The sequence below is a fragment of the Danio rerio genome, chromosome 8 (genome assembly GCF_049306965.1).
Source record: "Danio rerio strain Tuebingen ecotype United States chromosome 8, GRCz12tu, whole genome shotgun sequence".
Taxonomy (NCBI): Eukaryota; Metazoa; Chordata; class Actinopteri; order Cypriniformes; family Danionidae; genus Danio; species Danio rerio.
Window position 1 is genome coordinate 16107399 of NC_133183.1, and position 18354 is coordinate 16125752.

Consider the following 18354-nt stretch of genomic DNA (forward strand, 5'->3'; position numbering starts at 1 on the left):
CAAAGGTGAATATCTTGTGTCGTCCTTCATATGACTAAACCCACCCCCACTCATCTGAACATCAAATCTCTCCTTTTATCTAGTTCTCTCTACTTCAGCTCCCGTCTACTTCCAGCCTCCGTCTCCACCGTTGCCTCCCCAGGGCTTGCGTGGGCCATCTGTACGTAGAGCGAGAGACTCTGGTGTTGGATTACAATTAGGTTACAGTGGTAATTGGTGATTATTAATACTCATCTCGAATACATTACCCGCAAGCTGAGGATGTGCTGAAATATGCATGCATCCTCAGGCGAGAATGTAAATTGTAAATTGCTGATAATCACCGCGTTCTTGCTCAAAGAATTACACCGTCACTCTCTGAAAGCTTCACCAGCAGATGTTAATGTCAGCTATCAACACAAACATTTATAAAACATCTGGATTAATGAGATCAGAGAATATATACTTTGAATAATGTATATAAATAATGGCTTAAAAATAACTTGAATGCCTAAAAAACAACTGTAAATCACCATTGACTAGCCAGAGCAATTGATCACAATCATCAAATAAAAATGGAACAAAATAAGATAATGAAATGCTTCGAAACACATCTCATTTACTTCATTTGATGGTCTCGTACTTTTTATTTAATTTCCAATCCAATAAAGCCAGGGTTAAAATGCTGAGGTGGACCAGCATCGCACATCTTCTACTATGTGAATAATTTATCATTTAATATAAATCAAGCTGACCGGGAACAATAACCATCAATAATTCATATAGCCATTTCCCTCAGAGTGTCTGGCTTTTCAGAGAGCTCCTATATGATTTATATCTGGTGGATCAAGGAGAAAAATATTTCTTTAAGAACAAGGATCTGTTTATTTTAGTGATTAAATGCAATGATGATCATTTTATGTAAATTAAATGCGAAGGATGTCTAATAGACTTTGCTAGTATGTAGAGATGCCTGACTGATCTTGATGCAACAACACCCATGTGATCTGATTCCTAAATGATCCGGCGACATTTATTAAACCTCTGACAAGCATGACAAGTCAACATACATACTCAAGAAACAGCTTAGTCTTTAATATTTTCAATTACAAAGAATTATCCTTTCAGTGACTGATATATTAGGATCACATCTACAATGCGTAATATTAGCTGCTATTTTAAAAAAAACTTACAATCAGCCAATAAAAAAATTAAAAAAGGAAATTGGTGTTACTTTTTAGTTGTGCGTTAAACATTTGTGCATTTGGTAAGCTCTGTCTTGATAAAACTTCACATGGTGCAACTTTTGTTAACATTTTTTACACAACTTCTCTGGGCAACGCAGTGGCGCAGTAGGTAGTGCTGTCACCTCACAGCAAGAAGGTCGCTGGTTCGAGCCTCGGTTGGGTCAGTTGGCATTTCTGTGTGGAGTTTGCATGTTTCCTCTAGTGTTCGCATGAGTCTCCTCTGGGTGCTCTGGTTTCCCCCACAGTCCAAAGACATGCGGTACAGGTCAATTTGGTAGGCTAAATTGTCCTTAGTGTGTGTGTGAATGAATGTGCATGTGTTTCCCAGTGATGGGTCGCAGCTGGAAGGGCATCCGCTGCACAAAACATATGCTGGATAATTTGGCGGTTCATTCCGCTGTGGTAACCCCAGATTAATAAAGGGACTAAACAGAGAATGAATGAATGAACAACTTATCTGATTGTTTTGTTTATCAGAGAATGTGAATTTGGTGAATATGTGTATACAGTGTTGAAGGACAGTTTACCCAAAAATTTTAATTCTGTCATTATTTACTCACCCTTTACTTGTTTCAAATGTTTATTAGTTTATTCCTTCTGTTAAAAATAAAATATATTTTAAAGACGACATTGCACAATATTGGAAAATTCTAACATTGTGATATTGTTTTATTCTGTGATTAATTATTGCGATATAATAATACAGTTTCACTAGATGACTTGAATATCTATTTGGAAAGCATTTATAATTGTAGATTGATTGGGATGATTTTTTTTGCACAAAAGGTAATAAATGTACAAACATATATAATACAATAAAGAAAAAAATATAAAATTGAAATAAACAGTGTTTTATTGTTTTCCAAGGAGTCTGACAGTATTCAGGCATACAGTAATTGAATAATCAAATGTAACATAATACCAAAGAGCTTAGAATGACCAAGAGGCGACACTCAATAGAACGTTCCATTGCAATAGCAGCGCCCAGCAACAGCTCCGGATTGCGCCATTTTGGAGTGAAAGCGATCGTCTGTCCATTAGCTCTTATTGCCGTCGCGATGGCAAGAAGCTGCTTTGTTTTTTATTTTTTTATTTTAAATGCGCATTAAAGCTCAAATACAACCTGAAAGATGACAATTTACCATTTACTATCACAATCATCAGCACCTTTAATAGTTTATTTTACAGACTTATAATATGCTGCTGTCCTATTAGAATTTTCGTTCCAAAATGGCCGCCGCACCATCTAGTGGGTGTTTCCCAAATCGCACTAGAGTGTCGCCTCTTGGTGATTCAATGCTCTTTGATAGTACTGCATAGTCTTTGTTGTGTACAATTCAATAAACAGAATTGTTATTAAAGTAACAAACGGTATAGTTTCTTATGCCTGAATGTGTTTAAAATCCTCAGTCACAGGGCTCCAAAAACACTTGCAAAGTGATCAAATATAATCCAGACTCAATATTGCATATTTCTACGAAGTGACTATTGCGAATGTTCACATTGCGATATCGATGCTAAAACAATATATTGTGCAGTAAATATAACATACATAATTTTCTGTCAATAACAAAAATAAAACAACAAAATGACAGCTGTCAACAGTATGTCGACAGTTTCGGTAAATAACTTGCTTTGTTATGATTATAGTTAAACATTCCTCGTAACAACCTCTCAAGTCTTTCACATAAAATCAGTCTACAAGCTAATAGGGATGTTGTAGGAAATAAAAAGTTATTTTTGTTGATTTGTTTATTCAAAATCATTATAAAGATCTCCTTTTTTAAAAAAGCAAACAGACAGAAAACTGAATCTTGAAGCTCTCCTAATAAGTGTATTGTGGGTGTTCATGTGTAAAGAAATAAGCTCCAGGACTCACTCTACTTCCTCTAATGTCAACCAATGCCTGTCAATGTCAACAGACTTTCTCCAGTCGGTGCTTTGCTCTGGGCTACAGCATGGCATAAAAGGATCCTAGCCAGCATGGGAATACACACACACACACACACAGGCACACACACTAACCACAACACACAGATCCAGAGGGGCCAGACTCAAATTAAACCCACCTGCTTTGGCTCACAAAGGCACCAGGATAAATTTAGCCCGTATATAAAAAAGCCCAATGTTTCCTACACCACTGTAAAATGGGCGCTTGATAAAAAAGGCAAATAGGCCAAGGTGACAAAATAGAAAGCTTCATGAACAGGATGACTATCGGGAAACCATAATCCTCCGAGAAACACAACCAGACTGCAAAATATAAAAAAAACACACAACAGCCCAATGAAATGTTATACTACCCTCGTATTTCAGCGCTTACAGGACGTCCTGTATAGATCGGTTCAATTTTCTCACATTGCTATGGGGGTGCTGGCACCTGTGAACCCCCTGGAGAGAAACACCATTAGAATATAGATTAAAGATGAATGTGTTGAAGACAGCGGAGCTCTCAGCAACACAATCTGTTCTGCTGAGACACACCAGAGACTGATCCACCAATCAGAATGCAGATATCAAAGTCCAAACGGAGACACTGACGGATGTTTTGTAGCATTAAAGACTAGGAATGAACTGGGATGACCTTTTACAGATGCATACTGTGAGTGTAATAAGTTTACTTTCATTGTAAAAAAAAAAGTGACAATAATAAAAGGTTGGAAGAGCAAATATATTAACGTTTAAATAAAGGGATTAGACGAGAATATAAAATGAGCAGAGAAGTCTGCAAAACATGCTTTAAAAATGTTTAAATTAAGTATTACTAATACTCTTTTTGATCTTTATTCTTGACTGGAGTATATACACAAATCCAACCAGTATTATAATACTGAGTTCAATAAAAAAAAAATAAAGTCAGTAAGTCTAAGTTAAAGACTAAATTAGGGCTGTTCATGCATATTATTAAAACATTGTGTCTGTGTTTCCCCAAAAGAATTAACAACCCAGGCTCATTCTTAAAACGCACCATATACATATCTGGAGAGCGCCAAATACTTTTTTTTTTTTGCAGTTTTTGTTTTTGCAAATCCACCAGAGGCTGCTGTGTTTGCTTTTTGAGATCTCAAATTTCTCTTTTGAGTGCTATTCGTGCCTGCTGTAAATCCACCAGAGGCCACTGTCAACTGACTAACTGACTGACTGATCAACTGACCCACCCTCCTCTTTCCCTAAACCCAACCAATAGTGTTTTCAAAAGCATCGATTGACCTGCCCGCCCACTTCCCTTAACTCAACTGAAAGTGTTTGGAAAAGCAATCCAAAAAAAAGGAAAGCCCTCGCCTGATTTTTACTACGTTTTCAGATTTTACCACATTCTCACCCCGTTATTTACTTGTTTATTTTATTTTTTTTACTTTGTTTTTGTTTTACCTGCTTTCTGAAACTGTTCTTCACCGGACTTAAACCCGTCGTCAGGGTCAGCTCCTCTCTGCATCTCAAGTCCGCCGACATACATGGCAAGCTAAGTGGACACACTGGTAATAGTTGGAAAGCAGTTCATACGGAGGTAAGAGGTCAGTTGATAAGCGTGAAAAGCAACGGCGTCATACCACCTTGTAGCATTCGTTTTAAAGACGATATGCAGCCATTTGTACTTCTGGCTAGAAATGTATCTCCAGAAATCTCCAGAAATGTATATACAGCTATGTTTTCAGAATGAGCCTATGTTGAATATTAAGCAGTACAACAGTTTTCAACACTGATAATAATAATTAGAAATGTTTCTTGAGCAACAATCGTGTGAGTTTGCAGACTGGAGTATTGGCACTTAGGGAACATATTACATTTAATAATATATTAAAACAGAATACAGCTTTTAATTTTAGTAGTATTTCATAATATCAGTGATTTTATGCTATGTGATGTGTGTTCAGATATGCAACCTTCATTCAAACGCATTAAAATCTTGACCCTAACATTTTGTCACATTAACAGTTTAGTGTTTTAACAAAAATTGCTAATAAATTTTGCTAATGATTTCAAATAAATGTCTCCTTAAATACTTTATTTGGTTTAACTCTTAAAAATAAAATATTTATAATTAAAAAAATATATTTTTAGTGTAGTCAGTGTATAAAAACCAGAGATCAATGGCGAACAAGTCTACAGCACTAAAACAAGAAAGAAAGTGTGCTTTTGTATGCGCAGCAGAGACTTGAAATACCTGAGCATATGGTTTCACAGCCACCGCCTATAGTTTGCTTTCGACCTCCTTCCTCTGACACTGTACACGCATATGTGCATGTGTGCATAAATGAAAGAGAATGTACTACAAAACAAACATTACAGAATAGATTATGCCTCAATTAGCATATGACATCAAGAGAAACTGAAACATGAAGCATTAACTGCCGTTCATTTTAAACTGAAGAGGCCATAAACTCTTTATCTTTTTTGTTCTCTGTGGTCCACTTATAATGTTTTTAAGATTACATTAAAATTGATGATTTAGAAAATAGTATTTTCTGTCTTGTTTTGAATGGCTTTATCAGAACACACCGTTTGAATAGGTTATAGACTGAAGTAAACGCTTAAAGGCGTGATTGGCAGTTTTACATACACTCAAAAAAGATTTTAACTGCCTGATCAAACTGCTTATTAAAAATGAACTAAAACAACACAATGCTTGATATTTGTAATGCCAACCTAATCCATTTGTGTTGGAATAATGCAAATGAATCGGCTTGATCTCACGAGAAAACTTAAATATTTTACGTTTTGTGTAAGTTTAGTGGCTAATTCTTATGAATTCTATGAGTTCAGTAGTACAAAAATGTACGATTTTTTAAAAAGGAGGCGTGGCACCCAACCCCACCCCTAACCCAACCATCTTTGGGTGATGAGTAAATCGTACTAAATTGTACAAATTACACTGTAAAAAATGCAGGGTTCCACATAATTCATTTATGTTGTCCTAACAAAAATTGTTAAAGTTAACTATACACTTTTAACAAATTTATATTAACATAAAAAAATTAAGTTGTCCAGATGAAATCTCAAGAATTATGTCGTTTTAGCTTATTTTAATTAAGTAGTTTAAACAAGTAAAATAAAAATTTGTTTTTGAGTGTAGATTGTACAAATTTATACAAATTAGCTACTAAACCAAAAAGTTACAAATTGCCATGAGATTGTGCTGAATGAATTGTGTGAAACCCCGCATTTTTACAGTTTATGTAAACATTTTCAGTGCTTTGACTCCAAGTTTAGGTCCCAAAGCTTGAAAGGACAACTTTCCACAAAAATTGATATATGGCAATTTATGGAAATTACATAAATGATATACAAGTTCATGTTTGGATTTCACAAATATTAAATATATGCCATTTAAGAATCATATATTTAGAAATATTGGAAAAACGGCCACGTCCATATTTTTTTCAAACTTTGGAATTATAAAAATGTACATATATGTTTAAATATACTGCTAAAAAAATAATAGGAACACTTGGAGATACATTGTGTTCTTTAGGTGTTCACTTAATTTTTTTGAGCAGTATACATGAATTTTTTATATGTATTATTAATTCTTTAATTTTATATATGTGTTCATTTATGACCATATATGGATATAATTATATCTAACATATTTAAAAATGTTGTGGCCAAACACGAAAGAAAAAATGAAAAATTTGTTGCATATATGACATATATTTTAATATGTGAAACACAAATATGAACGTGTATGTCAAATATGTAATTTGCATATATTTGGTGACCACTATATAAAAGTTCTGCGTGCATGTTTGACATCTTATATGCATATGTTAAAAAAATGCATAAATAATCTGTTCATTTAAAACACTCTGTATATATAAGACAAATATATATATATATATATATATATATATATATATATATATATATATATATATATATATATATATATATATATATATATGGCATAACACACGATATAGTCTGCAAATCACCATCTAACGTTCAATCTTTCTGAACTTTTCTGAACTTTCAGTCTTTTCCTTGTGCAAAGTAAATAAATCCTGTTCACACCAGGCATTAATATCCATTTATGTCAATCAAATAACGTAGATGAAGCTACCCAGCAATCATTTTTTGTTTTTAAAAGATGTCTAATAGATGTCTAAAAATAGTTGTCTTGACTAAAATAAGACTAAATTTTGGCTGTCAGTGAAAATCTAATAGACGTCAAAGAATAGGCCAAAACGAGACTAGTCATCGAACAAACATAAATAAATGACTACACATATAAAGTCTGTCTAATCTGTCTATTTGACCACTAGTCTAGTTTCGGGCTATTCTTAAATGTCTATTAGATTTTCATTGAGAGCGCAAATTTAGCCATGTTTTAGCCAAGCTGTCTACTTTTAGTTGTCTATTAAACCTCTACTAAACACACAATTGTTAGCTGGGTAAATCCAGATGGAAAATGGGTCTAAAACATTTTAAGTTTTTAACCACTTTGATTTGCTAATTCAATAACACACAAAAAAGCAGTAGATCATGACAAAATAAGAGGGAAAGGTTTATCCAAAATCCAAACACAAGAACTAGTGACACAAATGTTAATATCAAATGGAAATGCATCTCAACTAACCACTTCTGATCAGACCACTTTAAAACTAACAGAAATGGGACCGTAATAAAAATTATTATAAGTAAATAAGTAAAAATGTTAAACATCAGGACTCAAAACACACTGCCTAAAAGTATGTGCTAACTCTTTTAATAACACATCCTCCAATCTATCTTTATAGCTATTCTGCGGCCTCTGGATATTGAAACAGTGCGGCATTCAGGCATCCATCACTTGCTGTCTTAGATGTTTAAAGGCTTAAGTGCACATTGTCAAATAAGACCTTGACTCCTGCTGTCCTCCATAACCTCCTGTCCTCCCCTCCTCCATCTTCCCCCACGCCGCTCGGCCTAGATGTAATTCACAGATGAATAATGAATGGACTTTCATCTCTCCTGGATTTGGGGTTCACTGCTCTAAGATACTGTAGCAGAGGCAGCTGCATTTAACATGAGGTGAGGGATTCTCCTGACTGTATCTGTGATGGCTGAGTGTCTGGCTGTGTGTTGGTTTAGGCTGCGGATGACAGATTGAAAGTGTTGCAGATCTGAAATGTTTCTGTCCAATATAAGGGGAAGATATGTGTGATATCTTACTAGATAAACTATAGGATCTGCAATAAATGTCTCTCAGCAGTCAACTTTTTAGTGGGCTTATATTTCCCTTTAACACATTTATATTTTCCTCTTCTTAAATACTTTTGGTATAAATGCTCAAACCATTATTCTTAGAAGTGTCAATTATCATACGAAATCAACAGACGGCTACATGGATATGGATATGGATGGATGGATGGAACGATACAATAATAGATAGATGGATGTGTAGAATGACAGATAGATTGTTAGAATGATAGAATGGATGGATAGATGGATGGATGGATGGATGGATGGATGATTGGAATGATAGATAAAATGATAGATAGGTGGATAAATGGATAAATGGGTGGATGGATTGATGGATGGATGATTGGAATGATAGACAAAATGATAGATAGGTGGATGGATGGATGGATGGATGGATGGATGGATGGATAGGTGGATGGATGGATGGATTGATAGAAAGATATGTGAATGTATGTATGGATGGATGGATGGATGGATGGATGGATGGATGGATGGATAGGTGGATGGATGGATGGATGGATGGATCGATGGATCGATAGAAAGATATGTGAATGTATGGATGGATGGATCGATGATTGGAATGATAGATAAAATGATAGATAGGTGGATAAATATATAGATGGGTGGATGGATTGATGGACGGATGATTGGAATGATAGATAAAATGATAGATAGGTGGATGGATGGATGGATAGGTGGATGGATGGATGGATCGATAGAAAGATATGTGAATGTATGGAAGGATTGATGGATGGATGGATGGATGGATGGATGGATGGATGGATGGAGGGATGGAATGCCAGAAAGTTTGTTAGAGTGATAGAATGAAAGAACAATAGATGATGGGTGGATGGAACAATAGAACAACAAATGATAGATAGATAGATAGATGGATAGATAGATAGATAGATAGATAGATAGATAGATAGATAGATAGATAGATAGATAGATAGATAGATAGATAGATAGATAGATAGATAGATAGATAGATAGATAGATAGATAGATAGATAGATAGATAGATAGATAGATAGATAGATAGATAGATAGATAGATTGATTGACGCCTATAGGATCACACTGGATCAAACAAGCTTATATCAACAACATCTTAACTGTGCTTTTAAATATCCCTTATTCCCCTTTCCACCTTTTAAATATCCCTAATGCTTTCCAAACACAAAACTTAATTCACTACACTTACAACAAAAGCCATCCTTCCCTTTGTTTTTTTTATTCATTGATTCATGTCAGCGTTGGCGTATTTGTTTCTCCGCCAAGAAGGAAGTAAAAACAAACCAGCTAGTGCGCAATTATCATGGTGCTCCACATCAGAGTGTCAGCTTGTGAAGAAGTCCATCAATAATGCAGAGGACTGGGGGGTCGGTGCTGTGCTGATTCTGCCAACGCTTCACAGCCCCCTTGAACGTGGCCCCTGCCTGGCCTTGTGTCCTTGGGCCAGTACAACTGGGGCGGCGCAAACTCCCAAAGCTCCCTAGTCGGAATCTGTGCTAATGAGAGATTCGGCACCTCCACACGTGTGCCGAATAACAATAACAACAACAACAAGAGCTTCACCACTCAAAATAGCCTAACACATGTCTGTCAAACAAAAAAAAATATGTTTAAATAGGACAGAGGGAGTCAAAGCTGAAAACACAGACGAGAAGTGAGAAAGAAAATCCATTATTATGTATGCTACAGCTTTAATGAATGTTTTTAGATGGTCCAGATGGTCAGAAAAATTGCTAATTCATACCTGATTAATTAAAAAACAAAGTAGCCGAATGAAAAGCTATTGTCTGCTAAATAGAAGTGCACTGAAAAGCATTGTGTGCAATGAAGCATTTGTGCATCAATTAAATAACTGAATATAATAAATGCATAATAAAAGGATTTAGTTTGTCATAACGTCTGTGAACTGTGTCCAAACTCAAAATAGAAGTAAGAGAATGATGGTGTTCACTGCTCTTTGATCAGAACGAGCCCCAAACACTAATTACACTGACTGCTCTCTCAGCAGGCAACAAGCTGTTCACAGCTCCATATGACAAGCTTTCAGTGAATGTGTAAGTGCCATATACAAGACACACACACATACACATACTCTCACACACAAGCACAGGTACAGCTATCTTTATAGAGACTTCCCGGGGACCTAATGAATTTTATAAAGAAGGGTTGTCACTATACCACAATACCAAAAATAATTAATTCATCCTAAGATACTAAACTAGCTGAAGTATCATGATACCAAGTAGCATTGCGATACTGTAATTCATAACTCAAATTATGAAGGAAATTGTCAAAAATACTATATTGTACATGTTATAATATGTAGTTCATAATTCCTTTTTAATACTTATAAAAGTATTATTTGCACGACACCTCACCTAAAATATATTCATTCTTTTTGTTTATTTTGTATATAATTGACCTACAAAAATACATCAAAATAAAGAAACAAATAATACCAATTGAAATTTGTTACAAAAAGAGCATTTTTCCAACAAAGTTAGGCCATATGAGGTGGTCAAAATAGTTTAATTGTTTCCTGTTCAATCTCAATATCAGGTAACAATCCAAAGAAATTCAAAATTTTGTGAGTTGTTCTTTTTAAGAGATTGTCACTTTTGTTGTAGCTACTAAATCATATTGAGATGAAATAATGTGCGTATTTTATATAGAGCATTTATTGTGCACGGCCATACACCCAAAGAGCTTCACAATCATGAGGGGGGTCTCTCCACACCACCACCAGTGTGCAGCATCCACTTGGATGATGCGATGGCAGCCACACTACAACGGCTCCAGTGGTCACCACACACCAGCTATTGGTGGAGTGGAGACTGGAGAGACAATTTGGTAAATGGGGATGATTGAGAGGCCATGATGGGTAAGGGCAGATGGAGGAAATTTGGCCAAGACACCAGGGTTACACCCCTACTCTTTACAAGAAGTGCCAAAGGATTTTTAATGACCAGAGAGTCAGGACCTCGGTTTATCGTCTTGTCCGAAAGACTGCTCTCACTGACAGTATGGTGTCCCATTCACTAAACTGAGCGCCCCCTGCTGGCCTCACTAACACCACTTCCAACAGCAACCAAGTTTTCCCATGTGGTCTCCCATCCAGGTACTGACCAGGCTCAGCCCTGCTTAGCTTAAGTGAGTAACTGGTTTTGGGCTACAGGGAGATATGGCTGTGACATATCTGACTGTGATGAACAGAAATGAACTGATTCAGATGTGCGTTTGAAATGTCTGAAAACATCAGAAAACTTGCAACCTTACAGGGCTCCATAGACTATTAAAATAAAATGGTCTATTGTTGTACAAACGTGTGAGCATTTTAGTGACTTTTCCACATCCAACATTATCTATTGTAGATAGAGCGTTAATGACAATACTGTTTACAAACTACAATGGCACCGCTAGTATTTTGGAGCAATAATATCACGATACTACCATAGTACCGGTAAACTGCGCAACCCTAGTACAAACTGTATATTTTATCCCTCTATCCCTAAACTCAACCCTCACAGAAAACAATCTGCATTTTTACATCTTCATCCTGTGGGATTTATGAGTGGTTTTCCTCATGGGGACCAAAAAAACATCTTCACAGGATACAAATTTACTGGTATTGCTATAGTTGTGCTATATTTGGAATGTAAGAAATACAAGATACACACACACACACACACACACACATGTACACCATACAAATACACTGTGAAATTTGATGTTTACATTTACAGCTGTGGTTGCCATAGTAAAAACCTAGAGACAATATTTCAGGTTCTACAGGATTTCATTTTCATATAATTAACAGCTTCTCATGTTTGATGTAATAATAAAGGATAGTTCACCCTAAAGCCTACCTTAAAATTAGTTGTTTATTTATTTACCTTCAGACTGTCTAAGATGTAAGTGACTTTTAGAACATTAAAAAAGATTTTTAGCTGAAACGTGGGCCTTGGTGATTCATACAATGCAAGTCAATGGCTAAGGACAGTTTTACAGTATATACTGTATATAGGCGATACATATATATTAGTAGTGGAAACAGATGAATCATTGAGGTCTTGTGAAAAGGGGCTTTTAAAAGTGCTGGTATAGCAGTTTACTTGCATTTTATAAATCACAAAACATGCAAATAAATAAAATATATTCATATAAAAAACATATATACACACGTGTCGTTAAAGAACTTCACTTAATGTCATTTTTAATTCATTTTTTTACTTGCAGCAATTTTAATTTGAGTATAGTAAAAATACTTACAGTGCTCAGCATATATGAGTACACCCCTCACAAGTCTCTCTTTTAAATTTAAATTTTTAATAGGAAGACATACAATATTATATTTGTGCATATACATTAGATTAGTCTGTACTGAAGTCAAATCTGGAGCTTATCTAACAAAATAATAAATGATAACAGTCTAAAAACTAGTACAGCCAAATTATTATGTTATATTAAAAAATCAAGAAAAGTAAAACAATTTAATTTTTTTTATTTAAAAAAGTTTTTTTTTGCAATGTTTTGCTTAAATTTAATCGTATTATAAATATATAAAAATAAAAATATTATAAATATTTTTGGTGACTAAAATATTATTTTAATAAATAGATAAAAATATTTTTAAAAACCCTGTTTTGTTTAAATGCATCAAAATACATTGCATTTATTCACTGAGAAATAGATAAAAATATATTGTTCAAATTATATTATATTATTCATTCATTCATTTTCTTTTCGGCTTAGTCCCTTTATTAATCACCACAGCGGAATGAACAGCCAACTTATCCAGCACGTTTTTATGCAGCGGATGCCGTTCTAGCCGCATCCCTGGGAAATCCCCACACACACTCAGTGACTCATACACTACGGACAATTTAGCCTACCCAATTTACCTGTACCACATGTCTTTGGACTGTAGGGGAAACCGGAGCACCTGGAGGAAACCTACGCGAACGCAGGGAGAACATGCAAATTCCACACAGAAACGCCAACTGACCCAGCCGAGGCTTGAACCAGCGACGTTCTTGCTGTGAGGCGACAGCACTAATTACTATGCCACTGCATCGCATATATTATATTATATTATATATTATATTTATATTTGAAATATTATTTTAAAAATAGGGTGTACTCAATTACTTAAGCACTGTACAATGCAGTCCTGAACCTTTCCATTTTTATTAAATAATGTATTATTTTACCCATATATGTTTTTATATTGAAGAAAGATCCAGTTGACTAACACAACTGTGCAAGGCATATGTGATCCACAGATACAAGATTCAAGGTCACCCAGTTCTACCGTGTATTTTTTCTCAACAGAGCAGGACTCTATACAAGGTGGTTTCTTATGTCTGTGTGTTCACTTCAACCAGGAAGATAATTTCAGCTCCTCTCTCTTGCTCTATTGAATTACTGGAGGTGTGCCTGAGCGGTCAGCCAACCAGAAGCTTAACCTATAGAGTAGAAGAAGATGCACACAATTGCTTTTCTGCCGGTATTGATTCGGCATCATTAAACCTTGAAAGGCTTGTGGAGACAATGGGAATGGCTTCTGAAACTCTCCATACAAAGACAGAGATGTATGAAAGAGATTTCAAATATTAGTGCAGGATATAATGTAATAAAGCCAGGGCATTTAAATGGTTTTCAATAAAGAAAAAAATGCAAAGACTTTATTTTATACATTTGGAATTGACTGGATTGTGAGAATGACAAGGGTTTGATAATAAAAGTTATTGTTGATGTCAACAAAAAGGAATATGATAAAAACACACAATTATTAACTGTGGGACCCTTTGTATTCTTTATAGGCAAAATTATGATTGACTGCATTTTAAAACCAGCTAAGTACACCACATGACAAATGTCTTGTCGCCTATCCAAGTTTTAGTAACAACAAATAATAACTTGACTTCTAGTTGATCATTTGGTATCAGAAGTGGCTAATATGAAAGGCAAAGTCCTCTAGATTACGCTTATTTTACCAAAATAAAACATGATCATGCCTTTAATTATTTAAATAGAACAGCAAGGTCTGAATTTGCTTTGGCAAAAGTCTTGTCACTTAACAGAAATAATGCACAGTATAGAATATAAAGTCATGGTGCAGTGAAACAAGAAATAATATTGTGTCTGACTCCCATGAGCTTGGAGGACTGCATCCATATATCTCTGCAATGACTCAAATAACTTATTAATAAAGTCATCTGGAATGGCAAAGAAAGTGTTCTTGCAGGACTCCCAGATTTATCAAGATTCTTTGTATTCATCTTCCATGCTCCCTCCTTTTTCTTATCCCAGACATGCTCAATAATGTTCATTTCTGGTGACTGGGCAGGCCAATCCTGGAGCACCTTGACCTTGTTTGCTTTCAGGAACTTTGATGTGGAGGCTGAAGTATGAGAGAAAGTGCTATCCTGCTGAAGAATTTGCCCTCTCCCGTGGGTTGTAATGTAATGGGCAACACAAATGTCTTGATACCTCAGGCCATTGATGTTGCCTCCACTCTGCAGATCTCTGGCATGCCCCCATACTGAATTTAACAGCAAAACATGACTTTTCCTTCACCAAACTTGGTCCATGCGCATTCTGATAGGTCTTTTGCAGTATGTGTGAGGATTGGGATGCAGTTCAACAGATGATTTACCAAACAAATCTACCTTCTGCCACTTTTCCAAATGATCAACTAAAAGTCAAGTTATTATTTGTTGCTCTTACAACTGGGAACGACGACAAGACTTTTTCAGGTACTGTATGTTTTTAAAGGATTATTATTGATTTGTCAGCAAATTAATTTATCTTTAATCAGACACATGACCAAATAGTCTCTTGGGTTTGTGCAATATAGTCAAGAAAAATCACTCAAATATGCAGCACTTGTTATTTACATAGTGTTACATACAAACCACTTAACATGCACACATTAAACCAACAAATTTGAACATCACAAATCATTTGGGAATCAAAATTAGACTTTTCAAAAACATCCATTCTCTGCCAGATTTTGAGGAAAGATTCATAAACGTGGCTTGTTTATTACTGAGGGCACCGTTTATAAATCTAAAGCCATTTATTTTGGTCTCTCAATTGGATTGGCAAACTGAAAACAAGCAGGCAAAAAGCAAAGTCAGTGCTCATATTTCCTTCACTGTTGTCTTATCTTTAATTAAAACCGCCGGGCTCAGATAAAAGGCCCGCAGTGCAGGTTAAATACCGCAGGAGACTCCAAATCCATAAAAGTCTTGAAAAGAGCACACACTGGCTATTTAAATGCACTCACCTCAATTACATCTAAATGAATGTGTTTTAAACTGGCAAGCTAAGCTGAGAGGCAGGACTACAATATTATGAAACGCTGTGTGGTGGGAGTCAGGTGACCTTTGGGTAACTATGGGCAAACCATTCGTGTCTGTTACAAAAAATATAGTGTCCTGGCAAACCCCTCTGGTTTAAGTTGATATTTACACATGCTAATGAGCCACAAAGTCTTCCATATACAGTAGTTAACAACTGATTATGTTAGCATGTTGCTAAGCTAATGACATACACTTAAAATTTAACAGATGCTTTGATTTCAAAAGCAAATTACAAAGGAGGAAAATATGTTTCATTATAACAAAAAACAATAAACAGAACAACTACTAGAAATATAAAGTTTCAGATATTGTTCAGAACAGTATAAGCGAGAATAGGAAAGGATTAATAAATAGTGTAATGGAGGCTAGCTAGTGAGTACTGTACTAGCTTGTCTCTTGAGGATAGCGGGGGTGAAGTTTACTAACAACAGATGCCAGAGGCTGCAGTCTTTTGCACCTTCGCTAGCAAGCAGGTCTCCAATGGCAGAGACACCAATTTAAATCTCGCTCTGAACTTTGTAAGTAGAAGCAGATTGACCCATGGGAGAGAGGTTTATTGAGGGAAAATCATTGGGGCCAAACAGTGCCAATCATGCAACATGTCTGAATCCTGCTTAGAGTGGGGCGAAAATAACTGGAAAGGCTGCATTGGTGCTGCGTCCATGTGGGGAAGGTTTATGAAGGTGAATAACTGAAGCAAACTAGTTAGATATGTTCACCCTTGGACTTATCAGGCATACTAGTGACTTGACTCTAAAAGCTGCAATCTTTATCTTATTTGTTACACATCCAGAAACACCTGTACACTGAAAAAAAATGATGTCTGCAAAATTGTTGCAAACTATTTATTTGTGTTGACTTTAAACAAACAAATTAAATTGGGTCATTTTCAACTTAGTTTGTTTGTTTAAATTCAGCCCAAATAAATTGTTTACATCCACTTAACTTTAACATTTTAGTAAATCCAAGGAATCATCTTCGAATTAATTTTTTCAGTGTATGATTCTCGCTTGGATAGTTTTTTTTTTCTTTCTATGTCTAACCCAACTGTAGGGGCTCTATTTTAACGATCTAGGCGCAAAGTCTAAAGAGCATGAGGACGGAAAAATATGGTTTGCGCCACGGCACATGGTCTAACAGGGTTGTGCTTATGAGTTATGGATGTGGTTTGATAATTAACCAATCAGAGTCTCATCTCCCCTTCCCTTTAAGAGTTAGTTGAGTGGCGCCATGGCGCATTTGCTATTTACATGGCGGACTTTGTAAGTGGAAAAAATGAATGCTTGACTAATGAGAAAAGTTAAACAGACCTTTCTTTCTCCCTTGTCTCTTGTGGATAAGGAAACAGTGTTGTACCCACTCTGCTGAAGGCTTTCATTAGACTTCATATTTAATTTTGTTTGCTAAGTGCAAATATTTGTTTCAAAACTATTTCTGAATTCAGTTCTAATTTCCAGCAAATGAATAAATGAACAATAATAATAAAGTGTGGTCAAAAAAACGAGTTATATCCAAACACACGTCCTATACCCCATATGGTCCAAAAGCTTGTTTTTAATAAAACAAATATAACTATGCATATAATAAATGATACTACTACTACTAATAATAATAACATTATACAAAAGCAAGTTGTCATGAATAAATTTTAAAAAGCCCCCTAAGATGAAGAAGGCACAGAGGCAGTGGTTTTCATATTTATGTAGAAAATAATAATTTCTGTAAAATTTTATTCCTTTAAAGCAATGTGTAAGTTTAAGGCGCACAACTAACATGCTCTGCACTGCACCCATTAGTCCACAAAGTGGCGCAAATGGATTTGCTATTTAAACAACGAGGCGCAACACATGAAAAATAGGGTTGCACTGGTCTGAAAATAACAACACGTCACGCCAAACATGTCTTGCGGCTTATTGTGCAGGGTGTATGATAGGGCCCTAAGGTTCTTGCACATAATCCCTCTAAGTCCCTCTGTTTATGTTGAGTAAATGTTGATCACCTGAAACCTGTAGATTAGTGTTAAACCAGGGTTCCTATACAGTATACAAGATATAGTATTTTGTACCCCTGTGTGCAAAATCCAGTTAAAACATAATGTGAGTGTGCACACCGACATGCCAAATGGCAAACTCAAAAGTTCAATAAAAAAAACAGCTGGGGGTAATTGTTTTGGCTTGACGCGGCTTGTTAAAATCTGGCCAACCAATGAGATTGGTGGTTTTGTCTTTTGCAGTGAGCAGCTAAAGTTAAAGATAAATACATGCACTAAAATGGTCTAGGCGAGCACATGAGAACTTCAGCATGGTGATTATCATTTCACTTAATTTCCTCCACATTAACTTCATTTTCTTTTATGGCTTGTAACTTTTTTGTGTGCTGTACACACAAGTCTACATAATAAGTGCACAAGATAAAAGTTGAAAGGTCAAGTTCAAGTTCAATTTATTTATATAGGACATTTCCAAGTGACACAAGGCTGCATAAAATGCTTTACAAAAAAAATACAAACAAACATAAAAAACATAAAAGATAAACAATGTTTTTATGTTTGAACATAAAAAACAAT

At 35.4% G+C, this 18354-nt stretch overlaps 1 protein-coding gene across 1 annotated transcript in view; it reads right to left on the minus strand.

The window, feature by feature from the left end:
* Positions 1-18354, minus strand: part of xpr1a (xenotropic and polytropic retrovirus receptor 1a) — a 131506-nt gene that overhangs the window by 100420 nt on the left and 12732 nt on the right. The gene's annotated exons all lie outside the window — the stretch shown is intronic.